Source organism: Pinus tabuliformis, chromosome 7 (assembly GCF_031772625.1).
Source record: "Pinus tabuliformis cultivar Carrire ecotype Pingquan chromosome 7, CPIR1, whole genome shotgun sequence".
NCBI classification, from domain to species: Eukaryota; Viridiplantae; Streptophyta; class Pinopsida; order Pinales; family Pinaceae; genus Pinus; species Pinus tabuliformis.
In genome coordinates, this window is record NC_142293.1 from 1,879,450,862 (window position 1) to 1,879,470,446 (window position 19,585).

The window sequence follows — 19,585 nt, forward strand, 5'->3', positions numbered from 1 at the left end:
CTGCTACAAAACTGCTGAATAGGAAGATCTGCACTGACACCATGTTTTTTCCTTTGCTTATGCCAGTGAAATTTCATAAATCATGTTTCTGCAACCCCATCTACCTACCCATTCTATTGCCTAGCATTTTTTCTTACTTCAAGGAGGGTGCATTTAGACTTGCAAACCCTTATGTGCCTTTTCTTTTCCTTTGGTTTTTTCTTTTGATTTTCTATCTAAAGCTAGCCTTATTACTTCCAAGGCCCCAGATTAAACAGTTGGGAACCTTCATTCTCTACCTAGCTACTTATCTGCCAAGATTGAACAGTTTGGACAGATTTCTTTCTCTAATCTATAACAAACAATTGAAACATGGCATGACCCAGCTTGGGCTGTTGGATCACCCATTCAAAAGTAGGACAACATCAACCAACTGTAGATATGTATCTTCCACAAAATATGAGATCTTTGCATCACCAAAGTAGATCATATTAGCACTTCCCCTGCCAATCATGAAAAATGAAACCTATTGGTATAGGTAGCTAACAGTATGTTTTCCGCAATAGTACATGATCAGGATAATCTCTGTTGAATATGTGTTAAATTATTCAAAATTTCTACATAGTATCAGAGCTGCTTGATTTGTAGAAGAGATTTTTACAGGATATCAAGCGAGGATTGATCATCAGGTCTACTATTTAGGAAGTGTTTACATTCTATTTCTTCAGGCAGAGTCTGTAATCGGGCCAAGTAGCCTCTGGATTCATCCTTCCTTTGGAAGGTGAGATATCTGGTGAATGCCCATACAGTCAATCTCTGTACGAGAAATATTGTGTTCTCACAAATTCTAGATCGGAAGTGGTTGAGTTTGGAGCTGGTGGAAATCGAATTTGCAACAGTATTGTTGAAATGTCTTTCAACGGATTGCAAATGTTATTCCAAAGCAAGAGCGACCTGGCGCTCAAGGATAAACTCAATAACAATAAAGGTGAGAATGGATCTTCATCAAAGGTATATGATGAAGAGAATTGTGCTTTGGCTGCCAAAGCAAAGAAGGGGAAGAACAAGAAAGCTTCTCATTCTGGTGCGAAAGGCAAGAAGCAGGATATGTCCAAGGTGAAGTGTTTTCACTGTCACCAGTACAGAAACTATGCCACAAATTGTCCGCAAAAGAAGAAGAACAAGCAAGCTGCTGGATCTGCAAGGGGAGAGGCCTTAGCTTCTCAGTTTGAGCTTGATTTTTCATTGATCGCATGCTTGGTTTCAAGTGTGATGGGATCAGTGTGGTTCTTGGACAGTGGTGCGTCTTTTCACATGACGGGAGATAGAGATTTTTTCTCTGATCTGGAGGACAAGGATCTTGGAGTGCACATCGAGATGGGCAATGATGGTAGATACAGTGCGACCGGTATCGGTACCATTTCCTTTGAGAGGGAGTCTGGTAAACCCTTTGTATTGAAGGAAGTCATGCATGTTCCAGGATTGAAGAAGAATCTCATCTCAGTGGCGATGTTAGAAGACAAGGGGTATGATGTTGTTTTCAGCGAGGGAAAGGCCTTCCTGCACAGCAAGACAACTGGTGAGACCCGGAAGATAGGGGTTCGAGTGAGGAACCTTTATCAGTTGCATGTAGATGGATGCACAGCAATGGCAGGCAAGGTAGAAGGATTGGTGAGCCGGGATGATGGCGAGTTGTGGCATAGGAGATTGGGTCACCTTCACCATGGAGCCTTGAAGATACTGCAGCAGATCACTACAGGGCTTCCTAAAGGCACACTTGTGCAGTCAGATCAGTGCAAGGGGTGTACTTTGGGGAAGTTTGTGAAAGCCACCTTTCACGAGAAGGATAGTCGCGCCACGACGATCCTTGAGAGAATTCACACAGATGTGTGTGGACCTTTCTCAGTTGCTTCGACAGCAAAACACAGGTATTATGTGATTTTTGTTTATAATTTCTCTCGTAAGTGCTGGATCTTCTTCATGCAGAAGAAGAGCGAGACATATTCAAAGTTCTGTGAATTCAAAGCACTGGTCGAGAAGGAGTCGGGGAAGAAGGTGAAGGCTCTTAGGAGCGATAATGGTGGTGAATACATCTCGGACGAGTTCAAGGATTTTTGCAAGACAGAAGGGATTCGTAGAGAGCTCATAGCTCCCCATAACCCACAGCAGAACGGGGTAGCTGAGCGGAAGAACAGAATGATTGTGGGTGCTGCACAGGCAATGTTGCATGATCAGGGCCTACCCCTTCACTTGTGGGCAGAAGCATGCAATACAACAGCTTATGTGCAGAATCGTTGTCCTCATAGGATACTTGGCATGAGTACACCCGAGGAGGCTTATTCTGGTAAGAAGCCTGATCTTTCTCATTTGAGGATTTTTGGTGCTAACATTTACATGCATGTGACGAAGGATGCCAGGAAGAAGTTGGAGCTGACCGCAGAGGTTAGGATATTTGTGGGGTACACTGATACGCCCCATAACTATCATGTGTATTTGCCAGACAGTGGTAAAACTGTTGTGCGACGGGATATAAAATTTTAGGAGGAGAAAGCCATGAATTGTTCGCTTGAGAGGGAGCTACACTTGCATGCAGATGAGGAGCTATTCGTTCCTAAGGATGAGCTTCAGGACGTGGATCAGCCACAAGACGAGGTTCATGGAGTGGAAGGGACCACTCATGCAGCGCCAACCATCAGAGGGCGAAAGCGCTTGACAGAAGCTGAGCGACTGGCTCAAGATGCAGAGAAAGTTGTAGGACCACCTACAGCCCAACGCAGGCAGAGACAGTCACCTGATCGGTACACTGGATACATGGCTCTTATGAGCAAGTGTGTTGTGACTGAGCCATCCTCTTTCGAGGAAGCTGTGGAGGATCCCACATGGGTAGATGCCATGGTGGAAGAGTATGATTCTACTGTCAGATACAGTGCATGGGAGATTGTTCCTAGACCGGAAGGGGAATCAGTGGTGGGTTTGAGATGGATCTACAAAGTTAAGCAGGCAGCTGACGGGAGTGTTGAGAAGTACAAGGCAAGATTTGTTGCCTGAGGTTTTTCACAGATTGAGGGGATCGATTATGAGGAGACCTTTGCACCTGTCGCAAGGTATTCTTCCATACGGACGATTCTTGCTCTCTCAGCGCAGATGGGATGGCACATTCATCAGATGGATGTGAAGACTACGTTCCTCAACGGAGTCATTGAGGAGGAGGTGTACATTGAGCAACCCGAAGGCTTTGAAGTCTTCAGTAGTGAGTCGCATGTGTGCAGGCTCAAGAGAGCGCTGTATGGGTTGAAGCAAGCACCACGTGCTTGGTACACACGGATAGACAGCTATTTCACAGGACTTGGATTCTCCAAGAGCGAGGTGGATCTAAACCTATACCAGATTGTGGTGGAGGGTAAGTTGCTTATCATTGTACTGTATGTTGATGATTTGATTCTAATGGGTGATGAGCTGTTGATACTGTCATGCAAGAAGGATCTTGCTACAGAGTTTGAGATGAAGGATTTGGGCCTCCTTCACTATTTCCTGGGATTGGAAATATGGCAGCGCAGTGGTGGACTGTTTGTTTCTCAGGGCAAGTATGCTCGGGAGATACTGGAGAAGTTCAACATGCATGGCTGCAAGCCTGTTGATACTCCTCTTTCTGGAGGTTGGAGGAAGGAGGATGCCACTTCGGGAGAAGAAGTGGATGCCACTGTTTATCGACAGTTGGTGGGGTACCTGATGTATTTGGTCAATACACGACCTGATATATGCTATGTAGTTAACCAGCTTTCACAAGCTATGGTTAAGCCTACCAAGCTCTTCTGGAAGGCGGGCAAGCATGTATTGCGCTACTTGAGAGGCACATTGGGATATGGTTTGTGGTACAGACAGGAGGATGAGGTGAAGCTATGTGGCTTCACGGATGCAGATTGGGCAGGGAGCCCAACGGACAGAAAGAGAACATCAGGAGGGGTCTTTAGTATTGGATCGACAACAGTTTCTTGGTACAGCAGGAAACAGAGATCCGTGGCACTCAGTTCAATGGAGGCCGAGTATATGGTAGCAAGTTTGGCTGCATGCGAGGCTATATGGATGAGGAAGATCCTAGTTGGTTTGTTCGGTTCTCATTTGGATCCTACTGTGATTTACTGTGATAACCAGAGTTGCATTAAACTCTTGGCTAATCCTGTATTTCATGATAGATCTAAACATATTGACATCAGGTACCATCATATCAGAGATTGTGTGCAGCGGAGGATCATGTTACTTTCGTACATTCCAACGGAGGATCAGGATGCTGATATTCTGACGAAGGCTCTCACCAGGAGAAAATTCGAGTACCACCGAGGCAGGATAGGGGTTGCTGATAATCCATATCTTGTCGAGAGGGAGTGTTGAGATTGCAACAAGATGATGGAGCTTAGTGAAAAGAGTCGCCTTCACTAAGTGGGCCCGCAGGCTATTTTTGGCGCAAGTCTATTTTTAGACTATGTCTATTTTTAGACATAAGGATCATGTCTATGGATTGCAGGTTGCTGTTTATGGATGATTGATCAAGTTGGGAAAAATAGATGGACTTCTATTTTTGATGAAAGTGTGAGTGATCACAGTGTGAGTGATCAAATTCTATTTTTAGACTGGCTGTCAAAAATAGAAAAGTCAAATATTATTATCTCACAATAATATTTGGACTATAAACTTAATCTTATTCTCTTGGAGCACTTCAGTTTGAGCTACAGAGGTGGCACATGCAGCTATCAGAAGGAAATACACTTTTCTTATGAGTCAATTGAGTTGTTGCATGCATGACTTCAATTAGAACTCAATCAGTTGAGTTTGGTGGAGTTGATTGTGGAGTTGATGGAGTTGTGTTCAGTTTAGCTTTGTTAAACTGGTTGTATTTAGTCTAACTGGAAAATAGAATAGAGATGAGTTGGGTGAATTAGTTATTAATTAATTCAAAATTTATTAACTCATAATACAACTAATGAATACATCAGTTAACTCAGTTGCATGTCAGTGCATGTTCAGTTCAACAGGGACAGGTGGTAGAGAATCAGATTGCTATCAGTTGTGACTATAGTTGTGCACCAGATCTTGCACAATCAAGGGATTGAGTATGCCAATGAGTTTGCTCACATATTTTCCCACATCATAGCTTGTGCTCACGTCCAAAAAAGAGTGAGTGACTATTTTGCAGGTGAAAAATGAGTTTGGTGAGCCATTCTCATCAGTTCTTGAGCAGGTATTGAGCAGTGGAGGTAGGCAAGCAGTGGAAGAGATTTGGAGATCAGATCTGAGTTGTATTGTGTGTAACAGAGGTGGAGATACTTGTGAGAAGTATTATGTTGTGTAATGTTACATGACTCAATCATTAATATACATATAGTTTGGGTTTTTAGCGAGATGCTTTCCCCGGGATACATACTGTGTTAATGTGTGAATGCTCTTGATGTTTTATTGTTATTGATGCTGCTATATTGATGATCAACGTAGAGGAGCTTATTTATTGTGTATGTTTTCCGCAATAGTACATGATCAGGATAATCTCTGTTGAATATGTGTTAAATTATTCAAAATTTCTACACAAGCAGGTAGAATCGGTTCAAGCCAGACCCCTAAGCAGCGGCCAGTGAGATCGCGTACCATATTTTTATCAGAGCACATTGGCCCCAACCTCCTGACCTTAGTCGAGCCCGAAATCCTAACCTCACAAGGAAGTCAACTCCCAACCTATAACTAGTCTATGGTTAGCTAGCCTAAATCCCATTAGGAGCATAAAATAGAAAATTAGCAGAGGACCCCGACTCGACATGCTAAAATTGTAGCATAGGTCAACCATTAAATCAAATTTTTAATAAAAGTGGATTTTTAAAGGTTTTCTTTAGATTATTAATAAGTGAGCTTTGTTCTTATAAATTTTGGGAAGAAATTAGTTAAGGGCATTGAAAATACAAAATATTCATCATGTAATAAGATGAAAAATAAACTCATATACAAGTTTGAAATATATCTTTCGATTTATACCAGAATATGAGAGATCAACTGCTTTGATTAAGATGATGTCAAGAACTGTTGAATAAGAGAGTAGTGCTCCAGCTTAATGATTGTATGGAATGAAATTTAAATTTAGTTGTGATGCCCTTGGTTCACATGCCCATCTAGATCACTCTGGGTAAAAGCATGGAGATGGGTTACACTTTTGGGTGAAATGTGGGGATGAAATTTCAAGTTTTTCCTCTTTTATCGAATTGCATCCCTCAAAATTCATATAAGCATTGTGAATTTTGATTCGAAGTAGAAAGAAAATATGTGGATAATTATGTTGTTTTCTTAATGAGAATTTTTGAAAAAAAAAAATGAGGTATACTCTCTCAATTTTTCATTAAATGCAATATGTGCCCTTGCAAATTTTCGTAAAACTTAAGAGGTATGTGTGCATTCACGTAGCATAACTTAGTCTAAAATGTGTGTGTGTGTGTGTGTGTATATATATATATATATAAGCATGATATACACAAACAGAACTAAGTTTTCATATTAAAAAATTATTTTTTATGCAAAATATTATTTTTTTATTATTTTTTGAAGTTGGCGAAGTAATATTTCAATTCCATTTTGAAGACACATGTGTTCACGTAAGTTTTTTTTTTTTCAAATCTTTAAATTAATTGAAAAATCAAGGGTACCCTTTTGAAGAGGACTCGTAAATGAAGGTAGTGGTATTTTTTGAAAAATTTTCGTAGTGTATATTTATGTTATTGATTTTTTATTCAACCCCTTTGAAATTGTTCAAAAAAATTTGAAGCAATATGTTTAAAATAATTAAATAAAAAATCTCATATAAATTCGAACATGTCAAACTCATGTGTAGAATCAAAACTGCTCATGAAATTTGCTAGATCGCTAGACTTGAAGCTACTCTACTCATCTGCGGAAATAAAATCACGATCGAGAACACAAATCATTAACATGCAACAAGATTCAACACAAATAAAAAGAGATTTATATAGGGGAAAGCAACTGCTCAAAACCCCTTGTTGGGCCTCAGTTTTGGTCTATTTTTGCTTAGGGAAACCTACTTAATCCTTATATTTTCCATCCATTTTCCATCACATCCATCACATTTTGATGTATTTTATGCATATTCAGGTGTTTAATTTTAATTTTGCAATTTCTATAAGTTTTTATGAAAATTGAGTTTCAAGTGCAATTTTGGACTGAATCAAAAATTCCCGTAATAGCTATGTGGATGACATATTTGCAGGACACTTGGGCTCGAGTTTGATGCATGGATGGACAGCTTGGGAACTAGGACTAAGCTAACTCCACTTGGTTCGGCCAGAACAAGCTTTATTAGGCCCGGTCAAGGCTGGTCAAACATGACTAGTCACCAGAAAATCCCTAGGAAATAGGGCAGTTTTGAGATTTTATGGGATTGACCATATTTCTTGGGATGGATTGGATGAGTTCGACTTAGATAGGTGGATATGAATAGATATGAGTGTTAGAGATAATATAGATCAGTTTGTTTCATTAAACCTCTATTTAAAGCCAAGACTTTGATGGCTTTTGTAATGGAATTTGTATGTAACTTTTGTATAATTGGAGTTGGGAGCTAATTTGAAGAACTTGTTTCATTCCAATTTGTTGTTCATGCTTGGTTGATCTACTGAAGTTGTTGTAGCTGAGATTTCTTCAAGTGTGCAAGGCAAGGGTGGAGGGCCCCCACACCAAGCTAAGTACACTTCTTGGTTCAATTTTCATAGTTTTCATAGACTAGTTTTTGTTTCAAATGTATTTAGATGTGTGATGATTGTTGAATGAATATTGGTTTAATTCTAATCTACATATGAAGGGACACACAAGAATTTAAGTTAAATTCTCCTTCTATTTGATCTTGAACTAAAACTGAATTTCATTCTCCTTTTCTTATTTGAAGTTATTTATGCATTTCTGGTTTGAAGCGATGGTGATTGTGATATAGTAGGATTGTGAAGAAGGACAATCTGGACCTCCTTAATTAGGAGCCTCTTCTTTTACATCTTCTGCATCATAAGCCATTGTTAATTAGTGCTCTTAGATTTATCTTCATGAATGTAGTATTGTAGGGAAGAACAACCTAGTTCTCCTAAGTTAGGAGCCTCCTCCCTCATATATTACATAAGTGAATTAGAAATTGTTAAAATAGGTTTATATTTGTAATATGTACTCTAAATCTTCAAATTTTATCTTCTAAACTTGATTATATCTGATGTCCATATACAGTGGATTTGCCTCCAAGTTTTACAAACCCAGATTGATAATTAAATACTTGTGTTAATTTAGTCAATAAATTAGCCCAACATTTTGGCGCCGTTGCCGGGGAGGTAATTATCAGCATAGTCAAATAGAAGATAAACAAAAATACTAAAAATCTAGTTAGTATGCATTTCTCTTAGTTATGTTTCTTTATGCTTAGAAATGGAGATCCTAGAAGTAGATTTCCCAAAACAAACCCCCCAACAAAAACATAAAATCAAAAAAACTACAAAATCCATTTGCAAGACAAGATCTAAAGAATGATGTTAAAGAAATCATTTAGAGAAGGAGGGTATGCTACCACAAAACTATTTTCAAGTCCTTGTCCTCAATTTAGAATGCTCACTAGGGTTGAATCTTTATGTCAAAGAATAGAAGAGCAACAAAACATCCATGAAGATGATCCACGGGAAGAGAGCCTAGAACTTTCTTCTAGCTATCTTTGTGAGGAGGTGAATGAATCATGGATCATAGGCAATGAAGATCAAACATTAGAGCCAGAAATTGAAGAATTTCTAGCAAGTATATCACACGATCCCTTGTGCATACAAGATTTTGAACAAGTACCACAAGAAGAGTTTTGTGCTATGACAATTAATGAGAACCAAGCAGACAAAGATCATCTTAAAACTTGGTCTCAACTAGTCATTAGCTCACAACACTACTCCATTATTCAACATTCTTTCTCATCAAAGCTTGATCAAATAAATCTTCATGTCCAAAATTTCATTAAAGTATACTTTTCAAATTTGGATATGAGCTTACTTATGATCTTGTTACGAAAATGGATGCACTGGAAATTCTCTTACACTTGAGAATGAATTATTTTATAAAATAGAATAGGATAGAATAGAATAAATAAACAAGTAGAATGAACTCACAATAAGACTTCCATAATAAATTTGTTTCAAACAATTTCTTCAAATCATTGTTCAATATTCATTTGAAAGGACTACATGGCAAAATGCAGTAAGACCAAGCCTATTTTGGGTAACCATATAGGATCATTTTGAAATCATGGTTTATTTTACATATATCTTGAAATCTAGTTTTGAAATCCATTTTGAAGTTCTCAATTCATATCACAAATAAAAATGTGATCAAAATCAAAACTAGGTCTCAAGTGAAATGTTGAAAACAAAGTTAGTACAACCTATATTTTAAGTGTCTAATGGAAACATTTTTAACTGAAATTCATAGGGAAGATAGCCCTTTGAATCTAGTTTCCAAATCAATTTGAATCACTTCAATCAGGTATCCTATGAAAAATTTATTCTTGAAATACTAACTGTTTGTCGAAAAATCTGGATGGTGACAATTCTAGGACTTGACTGTTCATTGGCATATTTGACATACCAAATCATCTTCATTTCAAAACCTGTTTATATGGGAGATATATATTCAAGTCTAGTTTAAGAAACAATTTGAATCATCCCATTTGAAGATGAAATGAAGAAGTTATGCCACATTTAGTGACTGCATGTCTTCAAAACAGTATAGCAAAACTATGCCTCCTAGGCCTGTTCATCACCAATTTTGTGATATAAAGCCTAAGAATTTTTAAAACCTGTTTCTACTGGAAATAAAAACATTAATCGACTTTAATATCCAAGTGGAATCACATTGATCTGATCTTTATCAAAGAAGTTACGCTTCAAATAGTGACTGTTGGTCTAGTTAAAAATTAACAAGAAGCTCTATCAAACATGGCACTCCTTATAATTTTTACCATATCATTTTATATCATTTTGAAAACATGTTTATACAGGAGGTAGCCATATGAATTCACTTCAACTTGGCTTTGGAATCACTCTAATTGGATATCAAACAAATATTTTGTAAACAAAATACCGCTAGGAGGTCTTGGCTGGCCACCATTCCTCAAAGGGGTAAATAAATGCATTATGTTTGTCTATCATATTTGGACTTGTTTTCTAAGCAATGCTTGTAATGATTTACATGTTTATTGGAAGAAGAGAGACTATACACCTCTCTTCCTCCATCATCTAATGTTGTATTGCAGGCAAGTGCTATGTTTTTGCAGGTCATAGGAAGAAGGAAGGAGTGAACTCCATGGATGAAGTGATTTTCCAAATCAAATTCATATTTCAGAATATGAATACAAATGTTAAAGTCAAAGAAAAGTGAAGATACACTTGATGTTGAGTTCATTCAATGAAACTCAAACTCTTTAAGCTTGCTCTTAGATGCTGACCACCAACATCAACAAACCCTACAACATGATCGAGATCAAGGCAAAAAGACATGAAGACAATCATTAGAAGAAGCAGTCAAGTTTAGTACCATGTCAAGTCACATCAATATTCAAAGAAGCCTTTCATATTGAATTCATATTGTTCATGATTTGTTCATCATCATTTGTTCATGATTTGAATTCATATTGTTCATCCTCCATACAGTATGTAAAGTTCCATGACCAAGCATGTTGAAGTCCAGACTTACTACTACATCATGACTTCAATATAACCTATTTTCATAAGATTTTCATACTTCCCTACTCCATTACACCCCACCTCCATTCAGAAAAGAAAAAAAATAGAAAAAATAATAAAGGAGTTTGGTTGTGAAAATCCACGAAAGTGGCACAATACAAACTCGAATTCATATCGGAAAACCAACTTGTTTGGCCAATATGAATTCTTTATTTTGTTCTACCATTTCTTCAGTTTGAGTTTGCAGGAATCGTCCTCCAAAATAAACAATACTTGAGGACAAGTCTTCCCATCAGCAAGGGGGAAGGTTCACAAAAAGAAACTTAGTTATGCAGCTGCATTGACAACGGAACTTGTATTGTTGGCAGTTGGGACCTGAAATATGTTTGAAATCAATTGCAGAGGGACCTGAAATGTTAGCAAAAACATGTATATATTGCATAAAAATGTACATGACAGAAGGGACCTGAGTTATTAAGAATCAACTGCAGAGGGACCTGAACGACATCAACAATCAATGGACCAGAATCAATGAAGAATAAACAAGCTCTATGTTTCTATCTATCTATGATATTTGATCAAGACAACTTCATCCAATATTGTTAAGGAACAACAACATTCATCCAATACTACAGGGAAGTACAAATACCGTAAGTGCACAATTTTGTTCTTGCAAATTTACATTTTTATAGAAATTTTTAGACTTTGTTAAAATTGAGTTAATGCCTGAATGCATATTTTATACATTTTCCTCATTCTATACCCATTAGCCTATGTCCATCCTACATTTTCATTCTACATTTACCCTATACCTAATTCAATGTACATATGTACATCTTACATTCATTCCATAACCCTAAATATCATTCTCTATTTACCTATATTCATATATTCCATATTCTCATTTCATAACCCTAACCCTAAGCATTTTTCCTTAGAAGAAAAAATGGATCAAAGTGAGGATTTAAAAAAAGTTGAACTTGCACAAACAAAGCAAGCATTAGTCCTATGGAAACAATTTTAAACATGACCTAAAAATGGTCATTTTAAAATTAAGGGAATCCATATGCACAATATGTAAATACTTTGAATACATATGCAATATGGAACGTGCATGCAATATGGAACGAGGCAATATGGAGGCATATGAAACTATATGAAACAAAGTAAAAGTTTATGAGGAAAGAGTTTCAAAAGTTTTATAAAACAATTGCGTGTTAATACCATTTGCATATACGTGCTATGATCCACCATTTAACAGTTTATATGATGGCACGGAGAAGTAGGTGGGTTTGCAGTGATATATGCCATCATATGACACCCTAATGGAAGGCGGAGGATATAATATGATTTCATAGTATGGGCTTGCAATAATATGATTTCACAATATAAAATGGTGAAATTTTGTTCAATTTCTGAACGTATCTGTGCATGTTCGATTGTTTCTGCCTGCAATATAAATTTTGCTGCTCAAACATGTTTTGAGGCCTAAAGGCATTGGAAACAAAGGTACAACCCTGTGCATTGTAAATCAGATTCTAGTGAAGATTATCTTGGAAGAGACCTCATTTGATCGAAAAGCAGCACTTTTGAAAGCAACCAGACAACAATCAAATAGTATAATGGTAAAAACGTTTTGAAGAAAACCCTGTGGGAAGTAAAACGTTTTAGCAAAGCTACAGCTACAGTCAATAGAACAGTGACATGGTAAAAACGTTTTGAAATAGCAAGCAGAAATAAACCCTATGCGGACTAACAACAAAGAGCTCAGTCACTGTTACAGCTTAGAATCATAAATTTGCTGCAATCACAGCCGTTGAGAGGCTCAGGAAAACAGTAGATGCCATTAGCATATGGCTGAAAGATGTGAAACGTTTTGACAGAAGCAGCAACGTAGAATATATAAGGAAGCGGTGAGAAGAATAATGCACTGGTTCAAAGCCAAGAGCATAATTCTCTCAACGTTAGCAGCGCTCCACTAGACTCCAGAATATCGTGAAAGAAGGTAAGAGATCGCCTCCAGTTGTTAAGCATTGCATTATGAGCTAAAACTTCAATTAAAACAACCTGATCAATTGCCACATATTTGCCATTAATTTAATAAATGAATCCTTGCAAAGGCAATTTTATTTAATTAAATTGGCGCTGGAGATCTGGCTGACGTGTAAGCTCAAGTTGAATGGATTGAGAAAGATATTTCGTGAGCAAAATGGTAAGATCCAAAATCTGATTCATTTCCATTAATGCAGCAGATATGCTTGAGGAAATCTCGGGATATTTTAATAAAAACATCAGTTATAAGATAATGCATTTACTAGTGTCACTGCTGTCATTCATTGCCACTCGTAAAGACGTCATTCATTGCTGCTAAGAGGGTGTTTAAATGAAGTTTAACAGTGGAAGAACGCAGTAATTGGGCCACGATACAGAGGGATCACGACACTTCAACAGCAGTCAGGTATACTTTGTAAAATCGCCAAGTTTGCAGTGTTTGCATACTGAAGTTGATTGTCTGCATGATGAGATGGCTGTAGATTGCTTCCATGCACGAGGAAGTAACTTCAAGTTAACATGTGATTTGTTAACGTAGGATAGAAAAAAAAATCAAAACAAATCTTGGCTGACAGATCAGATTTTCCACAAATAGGGTGTCTAATTGAAGTTTGACTGCGTGTTGAAATAATGACTGAGAAAGTTTTGAAAGCATGTAATAGCTGCCAAGCCGAAAACTGCACCTTTCCATGCATTTTCATGATTAAACAGTCGAGTTTCAGTTTTTATGCATGGAGGAATGAGTTTTTAAAAACAAAGTATGCGCTTGTGTTTGAAGATTTGGCAGCAAAAATCTAAAATTGTTGTTGAATTAATCGATAGAGCAGACATTTCCGAAGGCGTTGTGGAGAAATCAAAGGTTGATGAAGAAATTGTGGAGAATACAAATCGTTGAATGGGTGCTCCAAAAGCATGAAGAGATGGTCCTAAAGTCATATGCCGAAGACTGCGCTGTGTAAATTTGCATAATTCGAGGCGTAGAACCAGTCAATTGAGCGTTTTGTTTGTGTTTGACGTAGCTGAAAACAAAGTATGATCTGGAGCTTTGAAGCATGGGACAATTTCTGCATGGATTCCCCGTACCTAAGACTGGAAAGAAAAACTTACGTAGATCCCCAGTGCTTAAGAGAGCAGAGTGGTGACAAACAAGGACAATATTGCTGCAAAGACAGAGACAAAGGAGTTTTTTAAATTTTGATGAAACAGAGGATAGAATATAAGAAATAGATTAATAAAAACATGTTTATTATGTTTTTATAATCTTTTTATATCAAAACTTTGTTCATATTTTTGAGGATTGGTCTCATCTCTTTGTCAAGGGCATTAGAAAAGAGATAAGCAGGATGCTGGAGAAACATTTGAAGAAAAATTGATTTCAAATTGAATGATCATTCAATCTCATAAGTGTATTTCAATTTTAAGAAGCTATTATTTTTCATTGCTTTTTCTGGGCAAATGAAAATGAAATTTGAAAAATGGAAACATGGGTTTTCTTTAAAACGAGCCTAATTAGACTCCATGAAGGCAATTTTCTCAAATTCATTACTATTTGGGATATCTTTATGGTTCTTCCAACCCATATTTTGCAGATTGCATGGGTAAATCAATGGCTAAATTGAGAGTGAATGCCTATACATAAAAATATTGCTTCTTTTAATGAGATGTAAGGGAAACTGGATATTGGATGCTTTGAGTAAAATTTTTGATTTGAGAGGGACATGGATCCTATGTTAGAATGTATTGCAAAATTCAAGTTTTATTTGTTGTCTTCTCTAAAGCCGCTCATCTAGAATGATATATTGGTAAAGAAAGTCACCCACAAGAAAAGAGAAGAAGTATATGAAAGCATAGATATACTTTTATAGGTAGCTCAAGAGAAATCTTCAAGGGACAGAGCCATTGGTAGAACAGCAAGGGAGGTCAGCATACAGAGGCAGAAGATCAATGAGACAAAGGCAAGCATGAGGACATGCTTGAAGATCAGCAAGGGAGAGATGTTGGGCCTCAGTTTTGGTCTATTTTTGCTTAGGGAAACCTACTTAATCCTTATATTTTCCATCCATTTTCCATCACATCCATCTCATTTTGATGTATTTTATGCATATTCAGGTGTTTAATTTTAATTTTGCAATTTCTATAAGTTTTTATGAAAATTGAGTTTCAAGTGCAATTTTGGACTGAATAAAAAATTCCCGTAATATCTATGTGGATGACATATTTTCAGGACACTTCGGCTCGAGTTTGATGCATGGATGGACAGCTTGAGAACTAGGACTAAGCTAACTCCACTTGGTTCGGCCAGAACAAGCTTTATTAGGCCCAGTCAAGGCTGGTCAAACATGACTAGTCACCAGAAAATCCCTAGGAAATAGGGCAGTTTTGAGATTTTATGGGATTGACCATATTTCTTGGGATGGATTGGATGAGTTCGACTTAGATAGGTGGATATGAATAGATATGAGTGTTAGAGATATTATAGATCAGTTTGTTTCATTAAACCTCTATTTAAAGCCAAGACTTTGATGGCTTTTGTAATGGAATTTGTATGTAACTTTTGTATAATTGGAGTTGGGAGCTAATTTGAAGAACTTGTTTCATTCCAATTTGTTGTTCATGCTTGGTTGATCTACTGAAGTTGTTGTAGCTGAGATTTCTTCAAGTGTGCAAGGCAAGGGTGGAGGGCCCCCACACCAAGCTAAGTACACTTCTTGGTTCAATTTTCATAGTTTTCATAGACTAGTTTTTGTTTCAAATGTATTTAGATGTGTGATGATTGTTGAATGAATATTGGTTTAATTCTAATCTACATATGAAGGGACACACAAGAATTTAAGTCAAATTCTCCTTCTATTTGATCTTGAACTAAAACTGAATTTCATTCTCCTTTTCTTATTTGAAGTTATTTATGCATTTCTGGTTTGAAGCGATGGTGATTGTGATACAGTAGGATTGTGAAGAAGGACAATCTGGACCTCCTTAGTTAGGAGCCTCTTCTTTTACATCTTCTGCATCATAAGCCATTGTTAATTAGTGCTCTTACATTTATCTTCATGAATGTAGTATTGTAGGGAAGAACAACCTGGTTCTCCTAAGTTAGGAGCCTCTTCCCTCATATATTACATAAGTGAATTAGAAATTGTTAAAATAGGTTTATATTTGTAATATGTACTCTAAATCTTCAAATTTTATCTTCTAAACTTGATTATATCTGATGTCCATATATAGTGGATTTGCCTCCAAGTTTTACAAACCCGGATTGATAATTAAATACTTGTGTTAATTTAGTCAATAAATTAGCCCAACACCCCTTACTATTTGTATTGCATTAATCAAAGAATAGAGAAGAAATACAATGCGTGTTCAAGCCCGAGGAACCTCTCCACTAGTATAAACTATTTCACTACCTCACAAATTAACTCAAGCCAATACTTATCCAAATTTTCAGCCTGCAAATATTATATTTCCTTGCAATGTTTGATGAGGAATTCACCCCCCATAAAGTAGGGAAATTAATCATTGATAATTGTGCAATTACTTTAGGCTCTTCTTTCACTACATTCACCACCTATACAACTTGGAAAATTCTACAATTGATAGTACATTTCCCTTGAACTCCAATCTCAATTGGGTAACTCGAATTATCTACATGAATGAGTTAATTTAGGTTTATTGATCATCTTAACTAGATGACCACTCAATGCGAAAAAAAGTTACACACCCTTGACTGAACCTCCACTAGTTCTAGTAACAGTGAGAACTAGTTACATAGAAAATAACTCAAATTAACTAAAATAGATTGCTACAAATTAGTAATCAATCATGTAAAACTAAACTCAAGTGTCTCCAAATAAAATTTACCAAGTTAACTGAGTGAAAAGAGCCATGTCACCTCAGTTAACTACCTACAAGTATTTTACTGAAATCGAAATTGAAATTTTCTCCTAATTTAATCAAGGCAAAATTAAATTAGGATTTTCTTGTTGCATTTTCAACACTTCCTCTCAGCAAGAAAGGTATTATTAGATACCCCAATCTTGCTTCTATGGAACTCAAATTTTCCTCTTGAGAAAGCCTTTATCAAAATATCTACATCTTGTTCCTTTGTCGGAATGTATTGCAACAACATAATCTGCCTATGCACACAATCTCATTGATGGTGATACCAGATGTCATATCCTTGGATTGATCATGAAATAATGGATTCTCATAGAGTTTTATATAGCTCTGATTGTCGTAGTAAATCACTATAGGATCCATCTTCTAACCAAATAACCCAACAAGAATCTTTCTCATCCAGATAACCTCACATGTTTCTTGACTTGCAATGATGTTTTCTACCTCCGCTGAGTTGAGTGCCATAAATATTTGCTTCTAGCAGTACCAAGAAACTGTTGCTAACCAAACACTAAAAATTCCTCCTGAGGTGCTCTTATTGTCCGATGGAATCCCCACCCAATCTACATTTGTGAAGCCTTGCAGCTTCACTCCCTCTGTCTGTCTATACCAAAGACCAAACTAAGTAGTGCCTCTGAGGTATCTCAACACATACTTTGTTGTTGTCCAATACAATTTGGTTGGAATAAACATGGCTTGAATAAGTTGGTTAACTGCATAACACATGCTCGTTCGTGTATTCACCAAATACATAAGTGAACCCACAAGCTTCCTATAAAGGGTAGCCTCCACGTCCTCACTTGAAGTGGCATCCTCTTTCCTCTAGTTACTTAATAGAGGAGTGTCCATGGGTTTGCTACTCTCCATGTCGAACTTATTTAGTATCTCATTGGCATACTTTCCTTAAGAGACAAATAGTTCCTCATATCCTTTCCATACTTCCAAACCAAGGAATTAGTGCATGAGTCCCATGTCCTTCATCTTGAACTCTCTTGCAAGTTCCTCCTTGCAAGATCTGATCAACTTCTCATCACCAGTAATGAACAAGTCATTGACACAATAAACAATAATTTACCTTCTACCACAATGTGATAAAGGTTTGCATTTTCTTCACTTTTGGTGAATCCCAAACCGATGAGATAGGTATCGATGCTGGTATACCAGGCACAGGGTGCTTGCTTGAGTCCATACAATGCTCACTTGAGTTTGCACACATGAGACTCTTTGTCAAAGGTCTCAACCCCCTCCAGTTTCTCAATATACACTTCCTCCTCAAAAATCCATTGAGGAATGTTGTCTTCGCATCCATTTGGTGGATCGTCCACCCCATATACGCTAACAATACTAGAATTGACCTATGGATGAGTACCTTGCTACTGGAGAAAAGGTATCCTCATAGTCAATTCTCTCCACCTAAGAGAACACCTTGGTCACAAATTTGGCCTTATATTTCTTTATGCTTTTGTCTGTTGCATGCTTTACCTTATAAATCCATATTGGAACCAACCTCTGATTTTTCTGCTGGTCTTGGGACAACTTCCCAAACACTCTTTCTAAAGATGGAATCATATTACTCTACTATAGCATCAATCCATACTAGTTGATGCACTGCTTCCTCGAATGAGGATGGTTTTGTCTCAACTAGCTCACTCATCAGATCCATGCACCTAGTGTATCGATTTGGTAACCTCCTCTTCCTGTGTTGTGATGTGGGTGCTCCCAAATCCTCTTTGGCATCCTACAATAATATTTCAACTCCCCTGGTCCACTTCCTTCCTGCTCTAGATGTTTCTACTTGAATGGATGTCTCCACCCTATCCTCCTGTGCTTGGTTCTTCCTCTGGATCCAAATGCTCCTGATCAGGCTACAACTGAAGCTCCCTCTCAAGAGAACACCTCATTTCATTCTCCTCATCAAAATTCACATTCTGTTTGACCATTGTCAACCTGAGGGATGGAAAGTACACCCGATAATTGTGAGGTGTATCTATATACCCCACAAATATGCCCAACTATACTATTGGGTCTAGCTCTTTCCTTACTTCCTTGGAAACATGATAGTAAACTGATGATCCAAAGATCCTGAAGTGTGACACATCTAGTTTATTCCCTAAAAAAGCTTCCTCTAGTGTACTCATGCTAAGAATCCTGTTTTGAAAATAAACTGTTGTGTTGCATGCTTCACCCGAAAGTGTAGAGGTAGTCTTTGGTCATGCAACATTGCTCGTGCTACTCCCACAATAAATTTTTTCTTCCTCTTAGCCACCCCCTTTTGTTGTGGGTTATGAGGTGTTGTCAACTCCCGCTGAATGCCTTCCTTTGCAAAGAAATTTTTAAACTCATTCAACACGTACTTGTAGGTTTTAACCTCATACAGAAATTACCTGCTTATGAATCCTAAAAATATAAAATAAACAATGGCGAGAGCATAAAACATAAAACAAATATACACAAATATTTTTCCCTCGATCCTAAAAATGGGACTACCATATTGATTTTTCATTATATTCCTTTCAATGTTACAATACATATATATACATGTCGAAGCATCCGTAAAACCCAATCCATTAACCCTGGATTAGAACATAACCATAGTTCCCTTGACCTGATCTACAAAATACCATTGGTAAAAAACCATCATGCCTAAAAACATGTGTGAAAACCATGCACAAAACCATAGGTAGGTTTTCTCACCTAATATAGGGTCCAAAAAAAATTTCCTCGGGGCACTGCCTTGGACCACATAGAGGGGGACTACCACCCCCTTCAAACTTCACGACAGGGGTGACCCCTTGCTACACCGCACACAATGAACAAGGCGGTCTATCGACCCCCTTGTGACCTCCCGCACATGGGGTTATTTTTGGAAATAATATAACACACACCCAAAAATACTCACCACATTATCACTCCTA